The sequence below is a fragment of the Pinus tabuliformis genome, chromosome 3_1 (genome assembly GCF_031772625.1).
Source record: "Pinus tabuliformis cultivar Carrire ecotype Pingquan chromosome 3_1, CPIR1, whole genome shotgun sequence".
NCBI lineage: Eukaryota > Viridiplantae > Streptophyta > Pinopsida > Pinales > Pinaceae > Pinus > Pinus tabuliformis.
Window position 1 is genome coordinate 996537727 of NC_142301.1, and position 27405 is coordinate 996565131.

Here is a 27405-nt window from a genome sequence, read left to right on the forward strand (position 1 = left end):
TAAGTCAAACATCCCAAGCCGGTCACAAATTATTATTCCTAGCTGTGTGCATGCATTCAACCCACCAAGTTTTCTCCCGTCTACTCTACGAACGAATGATCGATCTGTGAATGGTCGACATTAAAATTAATTTGAATTCAATTCAATAACCAGATTTATTCACCATCTAACATCTAAAAAAATTGTGTCTGCTTCTGCTCCTCTGCATCTGTCTTGTATTTATAGAGTAGATGATCTCTCCGTGTGAGTAAGAGTAATCTATTATATTCATCCACCAAATATTTGATCTGCAACTACATATCACCTCTTCATAACTCTCATATCAATTATTTAAGTGAACTGATCAATCAACTGAAGATTCATTTTTAAAACGATGACGGCATTCCCCAGGAAAATGATAACTGATGTCTTTGTTATTTTGGTTGCCCTAATTATGTGGACGTTGTTGTTTAAGGCAGGCCCATTACATGTGGCTGCTGCTACTTCTAGGTTCCCTCCAGCTATACCATTGTGCCCAATACATGCTCCAACTCGTGGATGTTGCACTGCAAATTCGGAGGAGGAGGAGGAAGTGATGTCTAATGGCAAGGCGGAGTTACTCAGGAATTATGAGAGCTCCATTGATGCTGGAAAGCACTTGTCAGCACATCATATTAATATCGCAGTCGAAGGAGTCCCATTTCAAAATTTAGTAGTTGGTCACACTCAATCCTTTATATGTACTAGGAAATTAATTGGCTCTTGAAGCAAGGACAAATTCTCGCAGAACAGAGATCCCTTCTGTCTAATTTTTGTTATTTTTAATCGCTTCCCTATTTCGTGCATACATATACATGTTGGTCTTGGGCCCATTTTTCTTTCTTTCATGCAGGTATAATATTCTTGTTATAGGATCTCATGGTAATCATTAGCAAGAATAAATATAATTTTATGTATATCCATTCATCGTTTCATGGCATTAATAAAACTCATAATGAGAGCAACACATAAAAACGTTTGTTAATGGATCACTTTGAGGTGACTGTCCTCATGGAAATCAGCACAACTCTTGGCTTGAGTTGTCATTGTTACTCAGCAAGCCAGCCACCATGTTCCAACTTCCAAGTCCTTCATAGTAATATAATGTTTATTCCTCTCCTGATGCAACAACAACAAGATGACACCATATGTGCCTTCCACCACCTTAATGAATGACATCATATGCCTTCCATCACCTTAATGAAAAGTGTTATTTATAGATGTTATAACTGTCTATTGAGAAGAGAGTAGCAAGGGAAATTTAATGTTTAATGATATTTGAAGATAACATTGTATTCCATTTTTTAGAATGTGGTGAGTGGCTTTGAGAATTGTGAATGGAGGATAATAATAGAGATGGTGTAAGGTCATGAATTATGTAATACTATAATAATAAACATTCATACATTCGACTCACAATATTTATATACACTATAGTTTAAGCATTGTAGAAACAAAATACATACGCTTTTTTTATCGTTGTAAAAAATAAGATTTTTGTCAATATGTATAACAATTTAATAACTCACATAACAATGGAAAATTCGGTTAATCACTTGTATATTTAATATTAATATATTCAACATCATCTTGCATGAGAGCTCATTTCTTCACACTATATTTTAAGATTTCTATTAATGAAGATCCACGTATGAAATAGTACATATCAATCAAATCATTGCTTGATTAAGCTAGAATCCACAAGAGAAATTAAGAAAATTGATTTTCCATATGACAATTGTTTTAGTTATTCATATTACACAATTGAGTTCAATATATGATTGAAATTTTTGATTGGTTATGCTTTGGTAACATTCTCCTGAATAAAGTCAAAAATATTTTCTTTCAATTACTATGTTAGAGTTTGTCAGTGGCACATTTTCAGTGTTAATCCCTTTTCATAGATACATTGATCAAGGCTACCATATAGCCTAATATTTAACATAATTATTTTTGACCGTAAATGGCTTATGCCACTTTGAGTTTTTCTATATGTTCTTTATATGTGTTCTATGAATGGACACTCTCTTCATGGCCAATATTATAATTAGGTTGGACTATATTTGAAATTCTAGTCTTTTAATCACATCAAATCCAGAAGTTGTGGTCCTCCTCTATTTGTCCCTCTATATGTTACGTATTTGCAGAAAACTCATTTATGTGAGTGATTTATCATGTGCAAGCAAGAAATTGTTCAACTAGATGTCAAATACACCATAAGTTATGCTTTCATAACTCTGATTATATAAAATATTTACTAGCCATAAACTTTTCCATTAATCAATGCACTAAAGCTTCGTTCCGTATATTAGAGGCTTACAAAAGCATAATATTAAAAAGAGTGATTCCATTTCCCATGAAAACAAATAGTAATGTGCACTTGTCCTTGGTTAGCTCTATCATGTTGCTTATGGTAATGTTATTAATTATGGAAACTCCCCTATTTATGGTTACAAGGACTAGAAATGATTATCCTAATTGTGTTAGAGACAGTGTTGTCATTGATGACAACCTATGTCATTTATGTCAAATTGAAAGTCAAATCAATCTATAGATGACATGGTTTGAGAGTCTTCTCCAAGATAAGTTTGATATGTTAAGTGGGGGTTAATGTGACTTGAAGTATATTGAGTTTTTGTAGAATTTATGGTGTTTAAAAAAGGCTATGGATGTAATGGTTGGATAGTCATGTCCATGAACTTTCTAATAGTATATCACACTCTATCAAAGTCCTCCCATATAAGAAGATGTGTCAGTTTGAAGTTGATCATTACACATATTTAGATCGGTTCTATGATCTTGTGTTGCAATCAATGATAAATGGTGTAGTGGCTTGCACATTGTCTTAGCAGGTTAAAGACCCTACATGTTACGATTGATCTAACCATTAAAGAATTCATGAACGATCGATTTGTTCATGACATGCAAAAGATTTAATGCCTTCCTCATATCAGTTTCCCTCCACCAAGTTGGTCTAATTAACACTTTATGTATGGCATGCTCTGAAGGATATCAAGTGACCCTTCAGTAGATGATTTGACAGTGTGACTAGAAGCACACATGGCATCTCTAATGGCACATGGTAGTAAGATATTTTTTGAGCAAGATGATGTGGAAGATGCCACATGGCATGGTAACTAGATTGTTTGGTTGACCGATTAATTTTTGGATGGAATTTTTTTTATTCATTGTATGTTATATAATTTAATTCACACACATCAAAAGCGATAATGATAGAATTAATAAAAGCATATACATGAACAATATTTAAACATTTGAAACAATTCCTTTAAAAATAGAATGAATAAAGAGATGATAAATGTACCCATATTGTTGGCAATCTATGCATATTGGAATTGAAATTGGCTCAAATAAAATTAAAGAAAAGCTTGAGTACAAAAGTGCAACAAAAGCTTTACTTTTTCTCCAAAATTCTGAACCACTTGTAATCAGTTTGAGAGGGATATTTATAGTGTTCTTTACAACAAGGCGTGAAACTACTCTCCCGAAAAATGACGACCAAAATCATAACAAAATTAACATAAAAAGTAAATGGTTGTAAGAACTCTTAGGTGGTTGAGAATGAGCCAATAGTTTCTTTCAAAATCCTTTGAATATCTAGAAGTGCAACTAGCTTTGGAGGGGAACAACACTTGATGTGCACTTGACATTTAAAGATAGACACTCTCGAAGGTGGAAACATTTTGATGGATGTATTAGTGAGTGCCTTTAGAACTAGCCAATGGCTATAAGGCTTTATCAACCTAATTGGTAAACTCTCTTAATAAAATCTTCCCTCTCTTCGAGCCAATCTTTGAGCAACCTCTGTACATATAGAAAGGAATAATTTGGACAACTAGGAATCAAATTTGATTCAAAAAATGAATCATTGATGAATTTGGCTATGGAATTTTCTAAATCTCTTTCGTATTCGATAAGATTCTTCATTAAATGAATCCTTTCTTTCCATCCTTTGAAAATAATCGACTTTTTCATTCATCAAATTTAGGAAAATCAAATTTCTTTCCCTCAACATTTTTCTTTGATTTTAGTAGTTCATTCAAGTCTTATTTGGTTTCATCATAATATGTTATGATATCCATCATCTCATGAATCAATGTATTATGCATTTTTTATTGTATCTGAACCAATTGCAACATATCACAGAGAAGATGTTGTTTCTTTTGGAGTTGAGCATTAAGGTCATAAGCCTCTTGTTTGAATTTCACTAAATGGGGAGTTGTGACTTCCAATTGCTCTAGTTTCTACTATGACTTCCTGAGTTATCCATTTTCTCACTTAATTTTCTCTGCCTGCGGAATTTGAAGTGCATTTAACTACTTTTGCAATTCTGTCAATGTGATATCCTTTTGGTTTAACTGAGTTTGCCACTGTGTTCTCAATTTCTCTTTTTCATTCATGAATTCCTTCTCCACATTGGTATTCTTTTAATCTTTTTCTCTTAGAGATTCTTGCACCTATATTACTTTGTCTATGGTTTTAGAGACACAAGCACATATAAGCTGAGTTAATTTCCCAAGCTCATTAGCAGGGGTAATAGAGGATCATTTCCAGAGAACTTCAAGAGAAGTGGCCTAAGGGGATTTTCCTGGGATCCATCAATTTTCTTATAATTCTGCCTCTCTTGACTAAATCTTTGTGCATTGGAATTTAAAATATGTCCATTGGAGGAATCTCCTTGGTATTGAGGAAGATTTCAAAAGTAGGATTAGTGGGAATAATCTCCACCTTAGGTTTAGTGACCACTAGTATCTTCTCAGATACTGTTTGTTCTAGCATGGTCTTTTGCATGGTGATGGGATCATTATAAATTTTCTTTTGTTGAACAATAGTTTCTACAGAAGTAGTATTTTTATCTATTTCTATGATTTCCTATGTTCCTTTCTTTGGTTGTTTAAGAATTTCATCAAATTATTGACATACACTTTCCATCTTGGGGTCTACTGTATAAATTTCTCCACTAGAGTTTGAAGAACTAGTTATTGTTGTTTATTGAGGCTGAGGAGGGAACATTCGTTGAGAGGAAGCTTCCTACTTAGTAGAAGAGCTAGTTTCCTTCAAAGATGTTTTTTTTTGTAGAGGAAGTTGCAATAAGGCTATAGGGAGAGGAGCCAATCTTGAATTTATGAAAGAAAAGAAATATTCTCACTCCTTCATTGACAATGTCTCATCTACACTACTCAAGACTGTATTATATGAGGATGCTTCAACAAACAAGTCGTCAAATTTATTTTCCTGATGAAGATACTTTCTAATACCAGAGGCTAAGGAAACATGCTTTTCTAGTCTGTTAGGGTCATTTTCCCTAGTAGGGATGTTGGCTAACTTCAATGGTTCAATGGATCACAACTCTTTCTCAGAATGACTGTAATTAGCTGCAGAGAAAAGACCAAAAGGTAGAGGAAACTATGGCCAAGAATTCTTGTTGTTGTCTTTCAATGCCTTCATAATGCCATGGCCTATTGTTGAGTAAGCCACTTGCCTACACAGAAGCTTGCCAGGAATGTACAGGGGCAGGACATGTTGTGTTGTGTAACTTCCCAAGACTCTTATATATGTAAAAAACTCTTCACTGAACAAATTCCCAACCTTCTTGAGGTTTTCCACGGTTGTCAAAGAAATTTAAGGAGGTTTGGTTCTAAATATGATTTCATAGATACAGATGATGACCCAATGGAAAATTTGATAAGAATGACCTAAAAAAGTGGACTCCCAAAGTATATTGTGATAAATATGAATTGGTGAGGGGTCAAAAAGAGTCCATTTCCATCCCATCATGAGGAAATCAATAGAAAATCAGGGAAAGTCCTTGATGTAGGCTGACATGTAAAATGGAGGGATTCTATTCTCAGAAACACTTCAAGAGGAGCGGAAAGCAAAAATGTGTTTGGATAGGTTATTAAATAATATAGTGGTCCAATCAAAAATATCACCCTTAGAAGCCCCATCAGTTAGGGAGACCCAAAAATAGGAAACTTAAAAACATCGGGATATGAGTGTAATCTACATAACATAGTGGAAATTTGACTAAATGGAGAGGCAAGTGAACCTAAAAATAAAAATAAAAAATTACAACTTATTACTACACAATTAAAAGTGTCAAAATAAAAATCACACATTTTGTCCATGAAAAGGATTTATAATCAAATAAAAAACTTTTTACAAACATCCCATTTAAAAAATTTAGTAAAATTTTGAAATCACTTTATAAAAGTGATTTATATAAGACAATGCAAATATTTGTGAATTAAACTCATATGCACCATTAATTTGTTGGAGATATTTTAAAAGGTCATATGAATCATTAATTTGTTGGAGAGATTTTAAAAGGTCATATGGAGGTGGTTCAATGTAGACTCCCCCATGTTGGTGGCTTTCCATGTTGTTGGCCACTTCACAATTTATTTTCAATGCTGAATTTCTATACCCAACTGGTTCACACGCTAGTCACTCCACAGTCGACGTTGGCTCCTCAAGTAGGTCTTTAACGATGGTCTAGCATAGGTATTTTTAACGCTTGTCCTCCAATGTCGGGATTCACAAATCCACATATCTATGTAGGGATTCATGCAAACAGGTTCCACACGATCAAATAGGTTCCAGGCTCAATGATACTTGTAGGTTCCATGTGACAATTGAAACAATTGCAATGACTACTTGTAGGTTCCTCCACACACTATACAGATTCATTCATTGGCTCCTTTTCCATCACTTTCATGTAGAGATTATAAAAATGATGGTTGCAGAAAAAAAAATTGGCTAAATAATATCTTTCTTTTGCATCGGTGGTGAAAATTACCCACACCAAAACCAACAATACAATCATCGTAAATTCCAGAGATCGATAGAGAACAAACTAAATGGGTCTTTACGCATGCCAAAAATGTTAACATGAGACTTTACGTAAATTTGAGAGTTCGATGATAAGCCTAAAGCAAAACTCTTTTACGTGGTCGAGGGATGGCATGAACCACCTGAAACAATAGTAGAGTGTCAGCTGAAAAACTTCTCTTGGACTCAAACAAAACAAAATGAATTCTTTTACTTTTGCAAAGAGGCAAATAAAATGATTTATGTTACTTTGGAAAAGAGCCTTTGCAGTAATACATATAAAGTATTGATCCAATGCAAAAGAAGGTTAATAAGGACAAGAAGAATTACATAAAATATGCAAGAACTTACACACAATCATTCAACTATCTTGCAAATGGAGAGAAACAATCTTTAAATAAGCTTGTGTCCTAAACTAATTTAGTTATAAATCACTTGTCCATTTATATTTAATGTATTTCTAACAATAGTCCTAACAAATAGATATACTAAAAGCCTCTATGGCTCTAAATAATTAAATATTAATTTATGTCCTTTGGATCATATATTTAATAATTCTTTTCAAAATATGTGTATATATAGATATCATTTTAAAACAATTTTTAAATTTACTTAGAAAAAATACATTATGTAGTGACTACCACTAAAATATTGTAGAATTGAGTAAACATTAAATTTGTATCATCCATTTATTAGTGATAATAAAATTAAAATCATTAAATCCTTTTTCCAAAATAAATATACATATTAAGAAATATAAAATTATTTATATTCCATAATTATTTTAACCATTTAAATGGCTACATTTTCCTAATATTGTTTTCTCATCACCCTACTTTGAAAATGTTTCCAATAATGGATAAATATCTATACCTCCCTAACATAATCATATTCATCTACTTTTCCCTACGAATTAAATCTGAATTTCCATGTTCCATTTTGTGTATATTTATAAATTTGTCTATAGATCCAAAAACATATTTCTAACTATTTATCTATGGCTCCAGAAACATATTTCTAACTATTTATCTATGTTGGTCCAATTTGTGTATATCTAGAAACATATTTCTAACTATCGATTCATATTGCAACTTTGGTTTTCCATACGTGGAAGTAAGTTTGACACAGGAGATGAATCAAATGGTCTCAAAGCATTAAGTCAAACATACCAAGCCAGTCGCACATTACTATTCCTCACTGTGTGCACCCATTAAACCCATCAAGTTCTCTCCTTGTGTGTTGTACGAACGAAGGATCTGTCAATGGTTCACATTACAATTAATTTCAATTGAATTCAATCTCCAGACTGATTTCACATCTCACATCTAAAATAATCGTGTCTTCTTCCACTCCTCCCCCCATCCATCTTGTATTTATAGAGTAGATGATCTCTCTGTGTGAGTAAGATTAATGTATTGTATGCATCCACCAAATATGTGATCTGCAACTACAAATGAACTTTTCATAACTTTCATTGCCGCCCATCCATCATCTAATCGGACCATCAATCAGCTGAAGATTCATTTATTAAAACTATGATGTGATTCCCAAGGAAAATGATAACATGTGTGTCTATTATTCTAGTTGCCCTACTTATGTGGACGTTGTCGTTTAAGGTAGGGCCCTTACATGTTGTTGTTGCTTCTATGTGCCCTCCAGCTACACCTCAGTGCCCAGTTAATTCTCACACTCATCTTTTAAATGGGAAGCATCTATTGATGGGGAGGAATTGCCTCGACGGTCAAGAGTGGCTAGAATTTGGGAAAAAAAATTCAAAAAATCTTGCAATAGTGTTTGAATCATGTTTTTTTCATGGTGGAAATGAATTTAGCACCATCAAAAACCATTGGAGCACCCAAAATCTTGAAATTTTACAACTATAATTTAGATTTACAAAATTCCCTGCTAGATTTTATCAAAATGTTGCCAAAATTTCCATGATTTTCAAAGGAAAACAATTTGATTAAACTATAGCCTTTAAATGTTCCAAGAAATTAATTGTCTCTTCAACTAATAGACACATATCCCTTTCCTCTATCCATATGTTGTAGACGCTACAACCACCCCCCAAAATTTGGCCTTAGACTGTTTTGGAACCTCCCTACCAACCTTGCATAGTACTTTGTCTTGCTTCATCAAGTACTTAAGCTTCATGATTTTTCCTCACACAAAGGGAGCCTATCGATCACAGTTGATCCATTCCCCTCACAGGCTGCTCACCAGGACTTGGTCCAGCTGCAGCTTGAGTAGCCTCCCCTTGAAAATTGCGCATTCCTGGAGGGAAACCAACCTTCCCTCAAGGAATTGAGCAATCCTCTCTGACACCATGGTGGGCTGCAGGATTGTGCAATCCTCTCTGATAGCCTGCTGGGCTCCAGGATTGCGCAATCCTGCCAGCCAACCCTTCGAGTAGGATTTGCGCACATTTTCCTAGCAGGAGGCTGCTTAGCCCAGGATTTACATAAATCTGGGTAGTAGTCAACTACTCTTCCCAGAAATTGCGCAAACCTCTTGGGTAGTCAGCCCAACTCCCAGCCAGAAATGCGTATTTTTCTCCAATAGTCGAGCAGTCTCTTGCATGTGTCGCTGAGTTGACAGGTTCTCTCCAGGACTGAGAAAAATAGACTTGCATGCATGGGTTGACTCTCCCAAGGAAGCATGAAAAGGCATCCCTTGTTTTAGGCATCAATGTTTAGCAGTTGGAGGTTACATGAAAGGAGAAATTCATAAACCTCCCACCAACTGTCACTTCCCCTAGATTTGTGGCATGCATGTCACAACCTCGATGTTATCAAAACGCATCAACTAGACACTGCAGAGCTCATTCCTCACATTAGCCTTGTTGCTCTAACATCTCACATCACATCTATGAGTAGTCAGCACTTTCAGCTCAGTTGTTTTGGGGTAATCTCGCTTACCATGCCTTGTTCCGCATTTCTGTCACTTTTTATGTTTTCTCTTGTGGGAGGATTGTTTTCTTGATTTATTTGAATGCTTGTTGTCATTTATATTTTACTAGCTTGTCCTAGATTTGTTTCAATTTTTGTTGCTATCTCATTGTTATCACATGCATGAAACTGTTTTGCACGGACGTTCCCCCAACCAACAAATTGCCTCACCCACATGCATGCTAATCTATTTTCCGAATCTCTCATTCATGTTTTGCATGTACTGATAATCGGTTCTACTATCACTTAGTGTCTTCATGCATTGATTGACTTACTTGCTTTGAATTTCCCGTCGGCGAGTCTGGCCAACCTTGGCCTGGGCTCTGCCTTCACCAAGACTACATTACGCAATCTAGGAAAGAAATGTTCACCTTCCTCTCCAGATTTGCGCATTCCTGCCTGACACTAGCCTCCGAGACTATTTTGCGCATTTTTGGATGACAATAGCTGCTTGGCCCAAGAAATTGCACAAATTTGTCCCTGGGCCAGTAGTACTTCCCAGCTGAAATTGCGCATTATGTAATCACAGCAGTCAACAGCCAGAATGGATAATGCATTGTGCAGTTCCAATAGTCATTCAGTCTCCTAGCAGCCCAGACTTTTCCATGTGTAGTCTTTGCAGTTGGTCTCCTGACCTTCCAGCTAAAATTACACAACCTTCATGATCATTCACCCAGGTATGTTACAATTCAGTTCTCATGTTCATTTTATTTTTCAACTGACAGATTGCTTGCCATGACTATTGCCATATCTCCAAGTATTACAGGTGTTCATCTGCCTCTCAGCAGTATAGGTACAATGGTTTCCAGGAGAGCAGAGACAAAGACACCGTTCAGAGCACACTTGGAGATGTAGTCGATCAAGTGTCTATAAGCTTGCCTACTCACGCAGACATCAAGTTGTTCATAGACAAGGAGATCAAGCAGTAGCATCACAGTGAGAAGCATGATGAAGAGCAGCTGCAGGCAACATATCGAATGCAGTGAACGTAGCAAATACAACAAATGCAAGAGGAAGGTTGTTGAAAACACAGAGGTGGAACAAAGTTGCAAGATCTAGCAAATCCACTGATAATGAAAGAAACTTTGGAGACTCGAGATATGAGGTGACGATGCCACTTGAAGATCGCACGAAGATAGAGAATGCAACAAAGAAATAGTTGCATGTGCCAAAGCAGCAACTCAAGGAAGAACATGAAGTTGCACAGACATACGAATGAGTTGCAGCAGGATCAGGAACAACAGTTGGCACAACATGCACTCGCAGATGAAATTGTGCCCATACAAGTTAAAGACCCAACCCAATAGCTGACACAGAGCAAACATGGTGAGCGGTGTTGTTTATCACACCCAAGGGAATTAGCAGCATGCATGTCGTTGAGTGCACACATGCAACCCAACGCAACCAACACACTCACCAAGGCAAAGACAAGAAACAATTCCAATTGGGGATGAATATGTACTTCGAGAAGTTGATGTGCATGACCACTAACACACACTTGAAGATCAACATGGACACTATGCATTAGTGTGTTTTTGGTTCAATCATACCCAAGAAGACCATGTGGATGTTAGCAGATGAGTTGGATGAAGGGGCCGAACCAATGCACCAATTGTAACAGAGGCAAGAGTTCACTTCAGCAAGATGTCACCATGAGGTGCATACACACCATCATGGATGACCAAGATGGGCATCAACTCACCAGCTTCACGATCAAAATCATGTCAAAGAATTAGTCTCATCACAGCGGACCAAGTGTCAGTGATGTCTTACCAGGCTTGTTCAAGCCATGTTGTCACACATGAGTACATGTGCATTGTGATGTTGAGTCATGTCAAGTGTAAGTCAAGTGTCAATAGTTGGATGTAACATTCATAGAGTAGGTTAAGAGTCATGAGGGTAGTTGAAATGTCACAAAGGCGAATGTCAAGGGTCACGCAACCCTTTGCTATAAATAGTCTATCATAACTCATTGTATAGGCTTTTGGTCAGCCAAGCTTGTACTAAGACTATCATGAAGAAGGCTTGGATAGTATTGTAATGCACCTTATCTTCTCCACTGCACAAAGCTAGTACATCTCTTTGGAGGAGTAGGCGAATTTGGCCATAACGTTCCACTGTTGGGGCTAGTAGGTTTACATGGATGTATTATATGATTGTGACTTACACTTCTTTATATAATAAGAGCCAACACATTTTCATGCATATGTTTTTATTGTAGTTCGATTGTTCTGGTTGCCTTAATGATATATGTTATTTAACTTACATATTTTTGTATGAATTGATTCAAATACAATTACATGAATCTTGTTGTTAATTTGTTGCATATGTTGTTAATGTTATCATCGTCCATGTTGACTATTCTGCCCGACATCAAACAAACCTTTCACATGAACCTTGCTATAACAACCATCACACTCATCTTAGATTAATCCATGAGTGTTGGTCATGTTATATTACAGTGTATCATGTCACTGTCACATCCGAGTGGACTGCTACACTAGAAGTTCTGCATGTCCTTTGTGTTGTGTGTACCTATCCAAGTTGGGACTGATCCCTTTCAACCTGGAACTCACCTTCACCTCTTTCTCAGTTCGAAGTGTTAGAACCTCTCATACACCATCCTTGACTCACTGTATCAGTCAAACCCTTACTACTGATAGAGTTATCTTACTTCCCTCTATGTGACATCACGGTCGAGGCATTACCTTATGACCCACTGTTGGGACTCCTACACCAAACGGTCTGAGGTCGAATTGGGACTTCTTACTGGGGAGATCCCCTTGACATGTTGGTGGGTCTAGCATGTCAACATTTGCGGTGTTAAAAGGAGGGCCTGATGACAAGTTGTGTCCTGTCACCCAGTTTTAAACCTTTGCATATCTTTCATGGAGACTTTCACTCTTCTTCACCCGAGGTGTTTTACGAATCATGAAGATGTATTCATCTCAGGGAAGATTTTCAATCTCTTGGCTACTCACACATACGATGGTGAAGGCGAAGTGGCCTAGCTTGAACAATTACATAATTTCTTTCCATGATTTATGAGGAAGATGAGTATACTGAAGAACAAGCCAGTTTGTTGCTTGCACACACACTTCATGAATCTCCATTTAATTGGGTGCTAAACCTACCAGCTAACACTGTGTACTCATGTGAGCACTTCTGTGATCTTATTGAAGACACGTTCTATCTTTTTGATCCAAACCATCTTGATCGTAAACTATTATAGCAATGGAGCACTCCGCATGAATTCGTTATTGATTTTTGGCAGCGCTTCCATGACTTGCAGTTTCAACCTCTGAGGAGCCAGATGAAATTTTCTTATCTTTGGGACCGGTTCAAGTATTGACTTAAGAAATCTGCACGTCCCAAGAGAAAGTTTGAGATCAAGCCTCGCTCAACCTTCTTCATTGACAAAGTTGTGCAATCTCATGTGGGAGTGGGCATCACCTCAACTGATTGTCTACCTCCCTCTCATTCAACAACTCCACCATTGCCTAATGATGTTGACGATCATCTTTGTACACCTGTTCAACTATCACACTCTCCCAACATCACTGCACTCAATTTTCGCACAAATTTGGTTGTGAGGCCTTTCGAGTTCTCATATGATTTCTTTTCTATGACCTCCATCTTCACACTTGGGTGTTCCTCCGGGTGTTCTTGTCTTGTGTTCATACATTCTAGACTCTTCACTTGTTGTGAATGAGGAACAACCCACTAACAGAGTTGGTGTTGCACAACCAACATGCATTGTTATTCATGAATAGTATGAGTGGGAGCTTGAGCATCAACACTTGGCAAAGGATGACTCTTTTTCATCCGAGCCCCTTCCGTTCTTTCCTAACACCGTTGGTGAACCTGCTATCCATGATTTTGCATGTGTGTCTTCATCTATGGATGCATCCATTTTTTATCTTTTACAGGACACACCGTATGTTAGCCCATCATCCAACAACGGAGAGGACCAATCATTCATTGAAAATACACTTCATCCTTCATCTTCTCTTTCCAGAAATGCAGAGGGTGGACATCCTTCCTTCTCATCCACCCCTCTATGTGATTCATCAAACCATGAGGATGCTGACCAACATACTAAATTTTCTAATCTTGGTTGTCATGATCTCTTCACCTCATCATCCAATCATGATTTTGATTCACTCATTGTTAATCCATCTAAGCCACTGGCCTACAAGGATCCATCTTTCAACAAATTCCAAACCCCATAGACCGTTGAGGCACTTTAGCCCAAGCTGATGGTTATGTTGGGCCCTCGTTGTCCTAAGGTTGGTTTTTCTTCCTATCAGGAAATTTTTCAAACACTCAAGGCTCCTCATCACTCATCTGTATGCACTCAAGATCAATATCACACACAGATCACACTTTCTCCACTTGAACTGCATGATCCCATTGCTCACGCATTGGAGGAGTCTTACATTGCGAGCACTTGTGTGTGATGTAAGTTATCTTTATTTCTTTCGTTTGCTTGCATGTCTTAGTCAAGAGTGTGGTTACACTTCAAAGTTGTACGTAGTGTCACACAACACCACGATAAGTCCACAGACTACCCATAATGCACATGCACTCACTTATGTTCCATGGACACTTTGAAACATGAAGTGTGGTTGTCTTCATTGTTATATCTTTCTTGGTTATTGGTTCAGAACACTGGGTTGTTCGCAGACCAAGCCTTCACCAAAATGGGTCTACCAATGTGTCAGTGGCTGCATTGGAAGTATCACTTCACGTGATCAGGCCCATGCATCGTTATTGTAGGAGTAGGTGTAATGTTTTCTTTCAGTTGTTTGCTTGCATGCTTATTTGCTTACATGCATTGTTTTCTTTTTTGTTTGCTTGCTTGTTTGTTTACTTGATTTTATTTCATTTTTTCTTATGATCTTACTTTACTTTGTTTATTGTTAGTTCGTTTGCTTATTTCGTTCATAGGCTAGTTTTGCATGAAGCCATGTATGACTCATGAAACGAGATGGGTAAATTATAAGAGGGCTTGTACAACTATCACTACTTGGTTATCTGTCATCCCTTCTCTATATGATGAGCTTGTTACTTTTAGTCCATGATATGTCGAAGGAAAATATGTAATATTCGAAGTGAACCTTGGCAAAAACACAACGCTTGCGTGCTAGCTAGTGTCACCTTCTCTAGTCAATTGTTTTTGGGTTAACCCTTGTTAGCTCAATCAAGTAGAGTAAGGTGAGGGGGGGAACCTTAATAGGCATGTCAGAGATACAATAAACTACTTCTTTGCTAGAACAACCTCTTCTTCTCTCAATAAGTCGAGATCCCTCTTCCGGCTCTGAAATGAATAAGTGTTATGCACAGTGAAAAATGAAAAAAATTCAAAAGTCAAAAAAATGAAAAATGAAAAATGAATAAGGAAAAAGAAGAGAAAGGCTTCATGCACAGCGAGGTGATGCAAGTAACTCCACTAGTGTACTAACTAGGCTCACTGGCAGTGGAGCCATGCTTGTGTTCCTATGTGACTCCACCGGGTACTGTCTAGCTCTGCTGGTAGTGGAGCAACACAAGAGATGAAACTAAGACTTTAATGACTATACTTCTTGTATGCCTATATACCCGTCAACCCCAATTGAAATAACTGTGTTGCCTTGTCTTGTAATGTGTGTCAATCGATCAAGAGTCTAGAAGAAGCTACATATTACAATCAAGCTAGTGTGAAACCTCCAACCAAGTGTCCCTTCCCCTAGATCTGTGGCATGTGTGTCACAACATCGATGTTATGAAAGCTCATCAAACAAATGTTGGAGAGCTTATTCCTCACATCAACCTTGCAGTTCTGACATCCCACATCACATCTAGGAGGAGTCGACACTTTTAGCTTAGCTATTTTGGGGTAATCTCACTTCCCATGCCTTGTGCTACATTTCTGTCGCTTTTTGTGTTTTCACTTGTGGGAGTACTGTTTTCTTGATTTCTTTGAATTCTTATTGTCATTTACATGTATACTAACTTGTCCCAGCTTCGTTTCAATTTTCGTTGCTATCTCATTATTGTTGCATGAACGAAACTATTTTTCATGGATGTTCGCCCAACCAGCGAACTTCCTCGCCCACATGCATGTTGATTGATTTGCTGAATATTTCATTCATGTTTTGCATGCACTTGTAATATCTTCTGTTGTCACTTAGTTTTTCCATCCATTCATTGACTTACTTGCTTTCAGTTGCCCATCGGCGAGTTAGGCCAACCTTGGCCTAGGCTCTACCTTCACTAAGGCTGTGTTGCAGAATCTGGGAAAGGAAGGCTCACCTTCCTCTCTAGATTTGCACATTCCTACCTAGCACTAGCCTCCAAGACTTATTTGCACATTTATGGAGGACAGTGGCTACTTGGCCCAAGAAATTGCGCAAATCTATCCTTGGGCTAGCAGTCCTTCCCAGCTGGAATTGTGAATTAACAGAATCCTTGTAGTCAACAACCAGACTGGACTGTGCATTGTGTAGTTCGAAGAGTCAGTAAGTCTCCCACCAGCCCATACTATGCTTTGTGTAGTCTTGGCAGTCGATCTCCCTACCTCCCAGCCGAAATTGCGCAAACTTCATGATCATTCACCCAGATATGTTACAAGTTAGTTGTCATGTTCATTTTGGTTTTCAGCTGACAAATTGCTTGCCATGAGTGTTTCCATATCTCAAGGTATCGGAGATGTTTATTTACCTCTCAGCAATATAGGTAGAATGGCTTCTAGCAGAGTAGAGATGAAGACACCATTCAAAGCATGCTTGGACATGACATCGATCAAGTGTCTATGATCTTGCCTACTCACAAAGAAATCAAGTTGCTCATGGATAAGGACATCAAGAAACAACATCACGGTGAGCAACATCATGAGAAACAGCTATAGGTAGCATACCAAATGCAGCGAATGCAGTGAATACAACAAATTCAAGAGGAAGGTTGTTCACAACACAGAGGCGGAACAAAGTTGCAAGATCAAGCAGATTCACTGATAATGAAAGAAACTTTGGAGACTCAGACTATGAGGTGACGGCGCGACATGAAGATCGCACGAAGATAGAGAACAAAACAAAGAACGAGTTGCATGTGCTGAAGTAGAAACTCAAGGAAGAAGATGAAGCTGCACAAAAAAACGAATGAGTTACAGTAGGATCAGGAACATCAGTGGGTGCAACATGCACTCACGGATGAAACTACACCCATACAAGTTAAAGACCCATCCTAGTAGCTAAAATGGAGTAGATATGGTGAGCAGTGTTGTTGATTGCATGCAAGGCAATCAGTAGCATGCATTTCATTGAGCACACACATGCAATCCAGCCCATTCAACACACTCACCAAGGTGAAGACAAGAAGCAAGTCCAACTAGGGTTGAACATGTACTTCGACAAGTTGATGCTCATGACCACCAACACACACTTGGAGATCGACACAGACACTATGTATCAATGTGTTTCTGGTTCGACCATACCCAAGAAGACCATGTGCATGTTAGCAGACGAGTCGGATGAAGGGGCCGAACCAATGCACCGATTGCAATAGAGGCAATAGTTCTCTTCAGCAAGATGTCACCAGGAGGTGCATGCACACCATCATGGATGACCAAGCTTGGCATCAACTCACCAACTTCACCATCACAAGCATGTCAAAGAATTGGTCTCATCATAGGAGACTGAGTGTCAGTGATGTCTTACAAGGCTTGCTCAATCCATGTTGTCTCACATGAGTACGTGTGCATTGTAATGTTGAGTCATGTCAAGTGTAAGGCAAGTGTCAATAGTTGGATGTAATAGTCATAGAGTAGATAAAGAGTCATGAGGGTAGTTGAATTGTCACCAAGGGGAATGTCAAGGGTCAACCCACCCTTTGCTATAAATAGTCTGTCGTAACTCATTGTATAGGCTGTTGGTTAGCTAAACTTCTACTAATACTATCATGAGGAAGGCTTGGAGAGTATTGTAGCGCACCTTGGCTTCTCCACTGCACGAAGCTAGTACATATCTTTACAGGAGCAGGCGGATGTCGCTGTAGCATTCCACTATTGGGGCTAGCAGGTTTACATGGATGCATTGTATGATTGTGACTTACACTTCTTTATATAATAAGAGCCAACACATTTTCATGCATAAGATGTTATTGTAGTTGGGCTGTTCTAGTTGCCTTAATGATATATGTTATTTAACTTATGTATTTGTGTATGAACTAATTCACATGCAATTATATGAATCTTGTTGTTAATGTGTTGCATATGTTGTTAATGTCATCACCATCCTTGCCAACTACTCTACCGGACATCAGACAGACCTTTCACACGAACCATGCTATAACAACTGTCACACTCATCTTGGAATGATCCATGAGTGATGTTCATGTTATCTTACCTTGTATGATGTTACTGCCGCATCCGAGTGGACTGCTTCTCTGGAAGCTATGCATTTCCTTTGTGTTGTGTGTTCCTAGCCAAGTTTGGACTGATCCCTTTCAACCTAGAACTCACCTTGACCTCCTTCTCCCTTGGAAGTGTTAGAACCTCCCATACATCTTCCTTGACTCATTGCATCAGTCACGCCCTTGCTACTGATAGTGTTATCTTACTTGCCTCTGTGCGACATCGCGATCAAGGCATTACCTTACGACCCACTACTGGGACTCTTGCACCAAATGGTCTGAGGTCTAATTGGGACTTCATACTGGGGAGAGCCCCTTGACATGTTGGTGGGTCCAGTATCGTCAACACCATACATATAGATGTTGCTTGTGGGACCATATTTCTTTCTTTCCTGCACATAGAGTATTGTTATTATAGGATTTCCTACTAATCATTCGCATGAATAAATATCATTGTACACATATCCATCCATTCAACATTTCGTAACATTAAATATAAAAATTGTTTGTACTCTTTCAGCAACACATAAAATCATTTATATTCTTGCTTTTGTTAATGGATAACCTTGAGTTGGTTGTCCTCATGCACATAATCACAACTCTTGACTTGTCATTGCTACTCGTCAAGCGAGACACCATGTTCCAAGTCCTTCATAGTAATATAATGTTTATTCCTCCACTTATTCATCAACAACAAGATAACATCATATGTGCCATCCACCACCTTAATGAAAGACATCATACATCTTCCATCACCTTAATGAAAAATACTACTTATAGATGTTATAATTGTCTCTCAAGAGGAGAGTAGCAAGGGAAATTTAATGTACAATGAGATCCGAAAATATAGCTGTATTCAATTTTTTAGAATTGTCCTTAGCGGCTTTGGTCCATGTGAATGGAGGATAATAATAGAGATGGTGTAAAGGTCATGAATTATGTAACTCCACAATAATGAACATAATATTATATAAATAGGGAATTCATACATTTGACTCAGTATTTATATACACTATAGTTCAAGCAATGTAGAAACAAAATACACATGCTCATGCTGTTCTTATGCGTGGTAAAAAATAAGATTTCCATCTATATATATAACAATTTAAAAACTCACGTGAGCATGGAAAATTTTGTTAATCTCTTATATAATTAATTCTTGGAAGGCGTTTCTGTTTCAAACACTGGTCGATGAACTCATATTGACTCTTTTTTTTTTTAAATGGACAAGTGGTATTAAATCTGGGAAGATATGCTTGGAATATGCTTCGTTTGAGTGCTTAATCAACCACTGTGGTGGGACAGAGCGCGAAGGGTTGGGAAAAAAATATTTGTAAGTGAATTAATGAATATTTAAATATAGAAATTGAAACGATTTTGCTATGTACTCTATTCCCTTTCCAACGTCAACCTGGATTTAGAAGAGATGCCACTCGCCTCCTCAATATTCCATGAGTGCTCCATATGGGGTCTAAGTGTATTATGCACATAGATATACTTCACTGTATCGTACCTCAAATAAATTGTGAATGGCTTCGTGGCTTTCCTATACCGTCCATCAAAGTAATCGTTAATGGCTTCATTGTGTGTTTCAAGTCATGAAATGGAGAAGAATGGAAGCTTGAGAAGAATCACAACTATTAGAGTCAAAAATATTTTCTTTCAATTACTATGTCAAAGTTTGTCAATGGCATATTTTCAATATTAATATATTTTCATAGGTACATTAATTAAAACTACTATATAGCCCAATATTTAACATAATTATGTTTAACCATAAATGCCTTGTGCCACTTTTGAGCTTTTATATATGATCTCTATATGCGTTTTATGAATGGACACTCTCTTCATGGTCAAAATTATAATTATGTTGGACTCTATTTGAAATTTTAGTCTTTTAACCACTTCAAATCCAAAAGGTGTGGTCCTCCTCTACTCGTCCCTCTATTTATTATGTATTTATAGAGAATTTATGCATGTTAGTGATTTATTATGTGCATGTAAGAAATTGTTCAAATAGATGTCAAATATATCATAAGTTATGTTACCATAACTCTTATTATCTAAAATATGTACTAGACATCAATTTATCCATTAATTAGTGCACTACATCTTCATTCCCTATATTAGACGATTACAAAAGAAGAATATTAAACTTTGTGATGCCATTTCCCATGAAAATAAATAGTAATGTACATTTGTCCTTGGTTATTGCTCTCATGTTGCTTATGATGATGTTGTTATTTATGGAAGCTACCATATTTATGGTTACAAGGACTATAAATGATCATCCTAATTGTGTTGGACATAGTGTCATCATTGATGACAACCTATGTCATTGATTTCAAAGTGGAAGTCAAATGGAGCTATAGATGGCATGGTTTGAGAGTCTTCTCCAAGGGAAGTTTGATATCTTGACAAGGTCACATTAAATGGGGGTTAATTTGACTTGAAGTATATTGAATTTTTGTAGAATTTATGGTGTTTAAATATTACTCTAGATGACATGGTTGGATAATGATGTCCATGACATTTCCAACAATATATCAAACTTGGTTAAACTCGTCCCAGATAAGAAGAAATGTCAATTTGAAGTTGAAAATTGCAATGAGGGGAAATCACAAAATTTATTATGAAAAACACCACATGGCATTGTGATTGGATAGTTTCATTAGCTGATTGGATGGTTCTTGAGTGAAACATGACCTATTTAGGGCACATCACATGTCAAGGGTGACAACATCATGACATAAACATCATTTTTTTCGTGGACTCCAGGACCAGGTCATATAGCGAGAGCACATGGATATTTCTCAACTTGTGTTGCCTATCAAACCTCATGTATGTGTTAGCCTCAAGAAATAAAATTTTCTCTCACACTTATGTATAGGAGGGTAGTCAATTCAATGTGGTGTTTGTTTGATCTTTGAAATACCTCTCTGATGAGAGACATTGAGAAGTGACTTGTTTTTGCAGTGTTTTAGGCATGAGGACTCATTCTCTATTTACATGATGGATCGATGTAGGATGTGAGCATAGGTCATCAGCCTTGTGTGTTGGTCACTGGAAGGCATAAGGTCATTCTCTATATTATTTTGTTTCCCCAAAGGAAAATGTTAGAGGGTCTACGATGTTGGTTTCTCATAGGAATAGGTCATACACTATGTTTTGTTGGTTTCTCATATGAATAGGTCATGCTCTATGTAGACTGTGGGTTACCCCAAGGCATGGGTCATTATCTCTATTGATTGTTGGAAGGTGAAAGGTTTTTCTCTCTATTGTGATTGATCACCCAAAGCCACATATCATGCTCTATATTGCATTGCCAACAATTGTGCTCTCCATTGGCTGCACAAAGGACAAAATGGTTTTGAGAGTGCTTGACTTGGCATTATTTATAGGTTTGAATTCAATCGACATCAAGTTTTTTTAATTATTTTTGTACACAAAGTACATTTTCTCAAAGAATTACGTAGACAAGAAAGGAGAATTTTGTAGAAAGGCTGTCACGGAAAGCTCATTTTCTATATCATTCAGTGAAAGGCTCATTTTGTTAAACACTTTATTTATTTTATGGTTTTATATGGATTTTGGGATGATATTCAAGCCAAATTAGATTTTGAAAAAGCGGAAATTACCAAAACTCAATTGTGATCTTTTGGGGGGTTAGGAAGAATCAGAACATGTATTCTTTATCTTGCAAAGCTATATTTTTTTTTTGGGGCTTACAAACATCTTTAGGCTTTATGAGAAGGTGTTGTATGTATGACCAAAATGGTATCTAGGAAGGGTGTTATTGCGCTATATTGATGAACAGGTTGTTATTATGAATAGGTTGATTGATTAATAAGGAATGACAACATTGGTAGTAGCTTGATGAGAAGTTGAGGATAACTTAATGAACAAGGTTGTGGCAGTAGTGGTATGATATGTCTCCAAAGACTTACATTATTTGTGATGCTTGTGGATATAGTCTAAAATATTGTGAAAAGTGGGCCACGACAAATTGAAGAAGGAGGTGATTACGAGCATTGATGTTTGTGACCTAATCAGGTTGTTGCTTATAGGATGTCAATGCTTGCATCCTTCCAAGGTAATTGCCTCAATTACGTACATAAAAAATAATAGAAAAACATAAGATGAGATCGATGAATGACTAGATAAGAAGCCACTTTGAGGGGCGAAACTTGCTTTACATCACATAAATGAACAATGCTTATATGATTCAAATGACAAGAAATATTTGGTATATATAGGACTTTAAAGGGTCAAAATATAATTAGGGCCTACATGACAATAATAATGTAAGGACACAACAACAAAAATAATAGGATTTTATGGGGCACAACAATAAAACTATGGGGGATACACTAGAATTATAGTGACCTAGCATGCCCCTCTACGTCAAAAACATGTTTTCCTCAATGCTTGAGTACTTCTAGTTTCTTCTGTATAAAATTATCATCCTCCCATGTGCAATCTTTAGCAATTAAGTTCTTCCACTTAATGAAATACTCTAAAATTGATATATTATGTAGATTTTATATTCTTGTTTCAATGATTGCTTCAGGCTCCAATATGAATTTCCCTTCCTTCTCAAAGATTTGAAATATGGTTTGAATTGGTATCCTACCATGTATAACCTTCTTTAATTTTGAAACAAGGAAAACTAAGTGTACTCATGAAGATGAATGTAGCCCCAGTTTGTATGCCATTATGCCAATATTTTGAAACACCTTGTAATGGACATAGAACCTGGATGATAATTTATTATCCATCTTATCTTTCTTTAGGGACATTGGTTTGTAGGGTTGTATCCATAAAAATACCCAATAATCCACATCAAAACTTCTTTCATTGCAATCGTGATTCTCCTATTGTTGCATTCAATTCTACACTAGAGTTAGGTTATCCTTTAAGAGTTGGAGAACTTGTTGCTAATTCCCCATGTGATTGTCCACTACTTGAACCTTAGAATTTTCTCTTAAAATGATATCATTTATAGTGGACGATATTGATAAGTTCCATAAATGGGGTCATTTTTGATGTGGTATGGAAGGAAGTGATATACCACCATTTTACTTAGGGCAAAGCAATGAAGATATACTTCCAAATGTTTTTTCATTATCACAATATTACCATTAGATTGATGAGGATAAGGTGAACTATAAGCTAATTGAGTGCCAATGTAGGAAAATAATTATGTCCAAAAAATTCTAGTGAAAATGGGATCTTTGTCACTTGCAATCTTTGGTTTTTCATGCAGTGTTTGAACTATTTCCACAAATGTAGTAACTACGATATCGACTTTAAAAGGATGAGATAGTGCACAAAATTATGAATACTTAGTAAGTCTATCAATTACCACCATGATGACACTCTTTCCTTCAAACTTGGGTAAACATGTGATAAAATTCATTAATACCTCCTCTCAATGCTAACATGGAATGTATAATGGTTGTAAAAGATGTAGGGTATTAATTTTCTCAACTTTATTTTGTTGGAAAAGCAAACATTCTAACACAAACCTCTAAATATGAGATTTAAGGCTATCCCAAAAAAATTCCTTATTGGCCTTGTAGTAACTTTTCAAAAATCCTAAATGCCATCGTATATGAGAGGAGTATAATTTCAAAATAACCTTTTGTTCGAGTTAGGATTTCTTACATATATATAAGCAATATTTGTATCACAATGAATCACTTTTCCAGATAAATGTATAAGATGCACTGGGATATTTCTACAACTTTTGAATGAGTTTCCACACCTCCTCATCCTTCTTCCATTCATCCCTTCCATAAGGTAACGACCAAATTATATAATAGAAATGGCATAGGGAAATGCCTCCACATCGTCATCCCTTCATGAGAGTACATATCAACAACATTTTTCTTCCCTTTTTTGTAGATGATTTTAAAGTCATAATCTAACATCATTATGACCCATTTTTTCTACTCGTCTGAAGATAAACTTTGTTCCAAGAAGTATTTAATATTATGTTGTAGCGACTACAACCACCCTCCAAAATTTTGCCTTAGCTTTGTTTTGGATCCTCCTTACCAACCATCCTCAACAGCATGTCTTACACTGTCAAGTACATGAGCTTTAGTGGTTTTCAAGTAGTATGACAGCCTGTGCATGATAACTTGTTGCATTCCCCTCACAGGGTGCTTCCCCAAACATAGTTCAGCTGCTGGCTAAGAAGATCCCTCAAGAAGTTGCGGAATTCTGGAGGGGAACCAATCTTCCCTCCAAAAATTGTGCAAATCTGACTAGCAGCCTGCTGGGCTCACAAATTGCACAATCTTGTCAGTCAGCTTTCTATGAGAAAACTATGCAATCTGACCTAGCAGGAGTGCTTAGCCTAGAAATTGCGTAATTATGGGCAATAGTCAACTGCTCCTCCTAGAAACTATGCAATCACTCTAGGTAGCTAGGCCATCTCCCACCGAGAAATGTGAAAATTTCTCCCTCAGGCAAGCAGGCTATTGCGTGTGCCATCTGGTTGACCAGTTCCACCAGGGATCGAGAAAACTTGACTTGCATGCATGGGATGTATTTTCTTGAAATAGAAAAAATAAGCATGCAAAAAGCATCCCTAGATTTTTCCTAGATTTTTGGCATGCACGTCATGAGCATCAAACTTATTTATTTGACACTTCAGAGCTCACTTATTCACATCGATCTTGGAGCTCTCACATCCCAAAACACATCCAAGAGTCTTCGACACATCTAGCTCAACTATTTTTGGGTAAGTCCGCTTAACTTGTCTTTTGCATCATTTCTATCACTTTTCATGTTTTGACTTGTGTGAGTGTTGTCTACTTGATTTCTGTGAATGTTTCCTATCATTTTCATGCATATTAGCTTGTAGTAGCACTGTTTCAGTTTTCAGTATCATCTCACTCTTGTCGTATGCATGACACTATTTTGCATGAATGGTTGTCGATTCGGTGACTCACTTCACAAACATGCATGTTGTTCCATTTCCTGAATCTTGCATTCATTGTTTGCATGCAAGATCATTCACTCCTTCTTACACTCAATATTTCCATGCATTCATATCCACATTTGTTTTCAGTTTCCCGTCAATGGGTCTACGCAGCCTTAGCTCGGGCTCTGCCTCACCAAGACAACATTGTGCAATACTTAGAGGGGAGGCTCTACCTTCCTTCTAGAAAATGCGTATTTCTGCCCAGTGACTGTCCTCGAGTCTTGCATTTTGGAATTATGAGAGGTAGTGACTGTTGACCCAGAAAATTGCACAATGCAGTCCCTAGGCCTACAACCCTTGCCAACTAAAATTGCACATTGCGTAGTTCCAATAGCCAGAAGGCCAATCTGGATTTCACATTGTGCAATTCTAGTAGCCATCCAACCTCCAGACAATCTGGACTACCTTTTGTGCAGTTCCGGCAGCCAGTCTCGTGGCCTCCCATGAAAAAATTATGTAATCCTTGCCAGTCAATCCCCAGGTATGTTGCACATCGTTCCTCAAGTTTGTTTTGGTTTTAGCTAACAGGTTTCTTGCCATGCATGTCACCATGTCTTCAGATCTAGTAGGTGTTCATCTAGCTCTCAGTAGTTCAGGATCAATGGCCTCCAAGCGAGTAGGATCAAAGGACACTGATGGAAGCACAACTAGGGCATTAGTTCAGTGAGTGTCTACAAGTTTGCCAATCTATGAAGACACTAAGCTGATTGTAGATAGGGACATCAAGCTGAAATGGTAAGAGGTAAACGATGCATTTGTAGGCACATTTGGGGAATAAAGTGAAGACGGCCAAGTCTATGTGAACATTCACAAGTCTGGCTTGTACCCGATTGCATGCAAGTATCCCATGTTCCCATGCGCCGACATGATACATTGGATCATCTTGCACATTGATCCTGAGACAATGACATTGAGCAGTGTCAGCGGGATGGAGATTGCTACCTTTAGGGCACATGATTATGAACAAATGTACCATATGTCGAAGCCAGTGATCACCATGGAGACACCCTTCAGCATACCCAATAACAATTCCAACTCTAGCGATATCTTGAAGAACTTGGTGAAGGAGCTGGCCAAATGTAGGATGGCACCCAACCAAGTTTACAAGATGAAGATATTGTGGAAGGCGTATCAATCCTTGGTCATCTTTCCATGTCACTTGCATGGCCAAGAGGGCACGGAAACATTCCCGCAGAGTTGGGTGATTGCGTTGGATGACTTGGATAGTGAAGGAAAAGCATGCAATTAGTCTGACATGTTGGATCACAGGCTGAAGGAACAGGTAACAAGAGCTCAACAGCCGCCCAAAGGTTAGCAAGAATAAATCTACATGTTCATGTACATCTTGGATGCAATTTTTGCCCATCGGGAGTTGGTAGGCTTGAAGTGGGCCTGGACATTAACAGAGACCTCTGTGAACACTTATTGTAAAATGTTGTTTGAATGTAGCTTCAATGGAGTCATCACACAATTGTCAGATCATTTTGTCACCTCGGTGTATAGGATGACATTTGAACATGATCCACCTTGCATGTCAAAGGAAACAATGGAGGCACTGATCGACATAATAGATTGGTATGCCTCACTTTCCAACACCTTCATGCAGATGTACAATGCAGAGAGGCCTCCGCATCTTTTGCCGAAGGTTTCCTTGGACAAGCTCATCATGTAAGAAGTATCATACCACATCTCGACAGGACTGTCATCTAGTCTACACCGGAAGAAGAAGGCACCTTGGCCCACTCTTTCATTATGGATCGGGTTATATGAGATATGAAATTTCAAGCACTTGGATGTTGAAGTAGAGGAGATCAGGAAATATCGATTCGATGCTCAAAGATTTAATCCATATGACCCACATTATTTCGTAAATGATCACTGCACGAGAGTATAGTTTCAGTGGATCCACGGGGCATGTCATTGGGTGGAGGAGGACCCATGGAGATATTATTGCTGCTTCTCTAGACCCAATGAATTTGTTGACATTGCTGTGGAATGGTTAGCTAAGTAGCATGAAGTAGCATCTAGGAGAGCACCAACAGTAGGAGTAGCAGAGATAAACATATTGACGCATGAGAAAGACAAGAGGAAGATTGTTGATAGTGCAGACACAGAGAAAAGTTGCAAGTTCATAGCAGACCTGCTTGTGAAGAAAGCATATTTGGCAATAGAGGTGAAGAGGCAACAACGTGACAGGAGAAA

General features: G+C 37.6%; 1 pseudogene; it reads left to right on the forward strand.

The window, feature by feature from the left end:
* The first annotated feature begins 373 nt into the window (after positions 1–373).
* LOC149191237 (benzaldehyde dehydrogenase, mitochondrial pseudogene) overlaps positions 374–27405 on the forward strand; it is a 90895-nt pseudogene continuing 63863 nt past the window's right edge.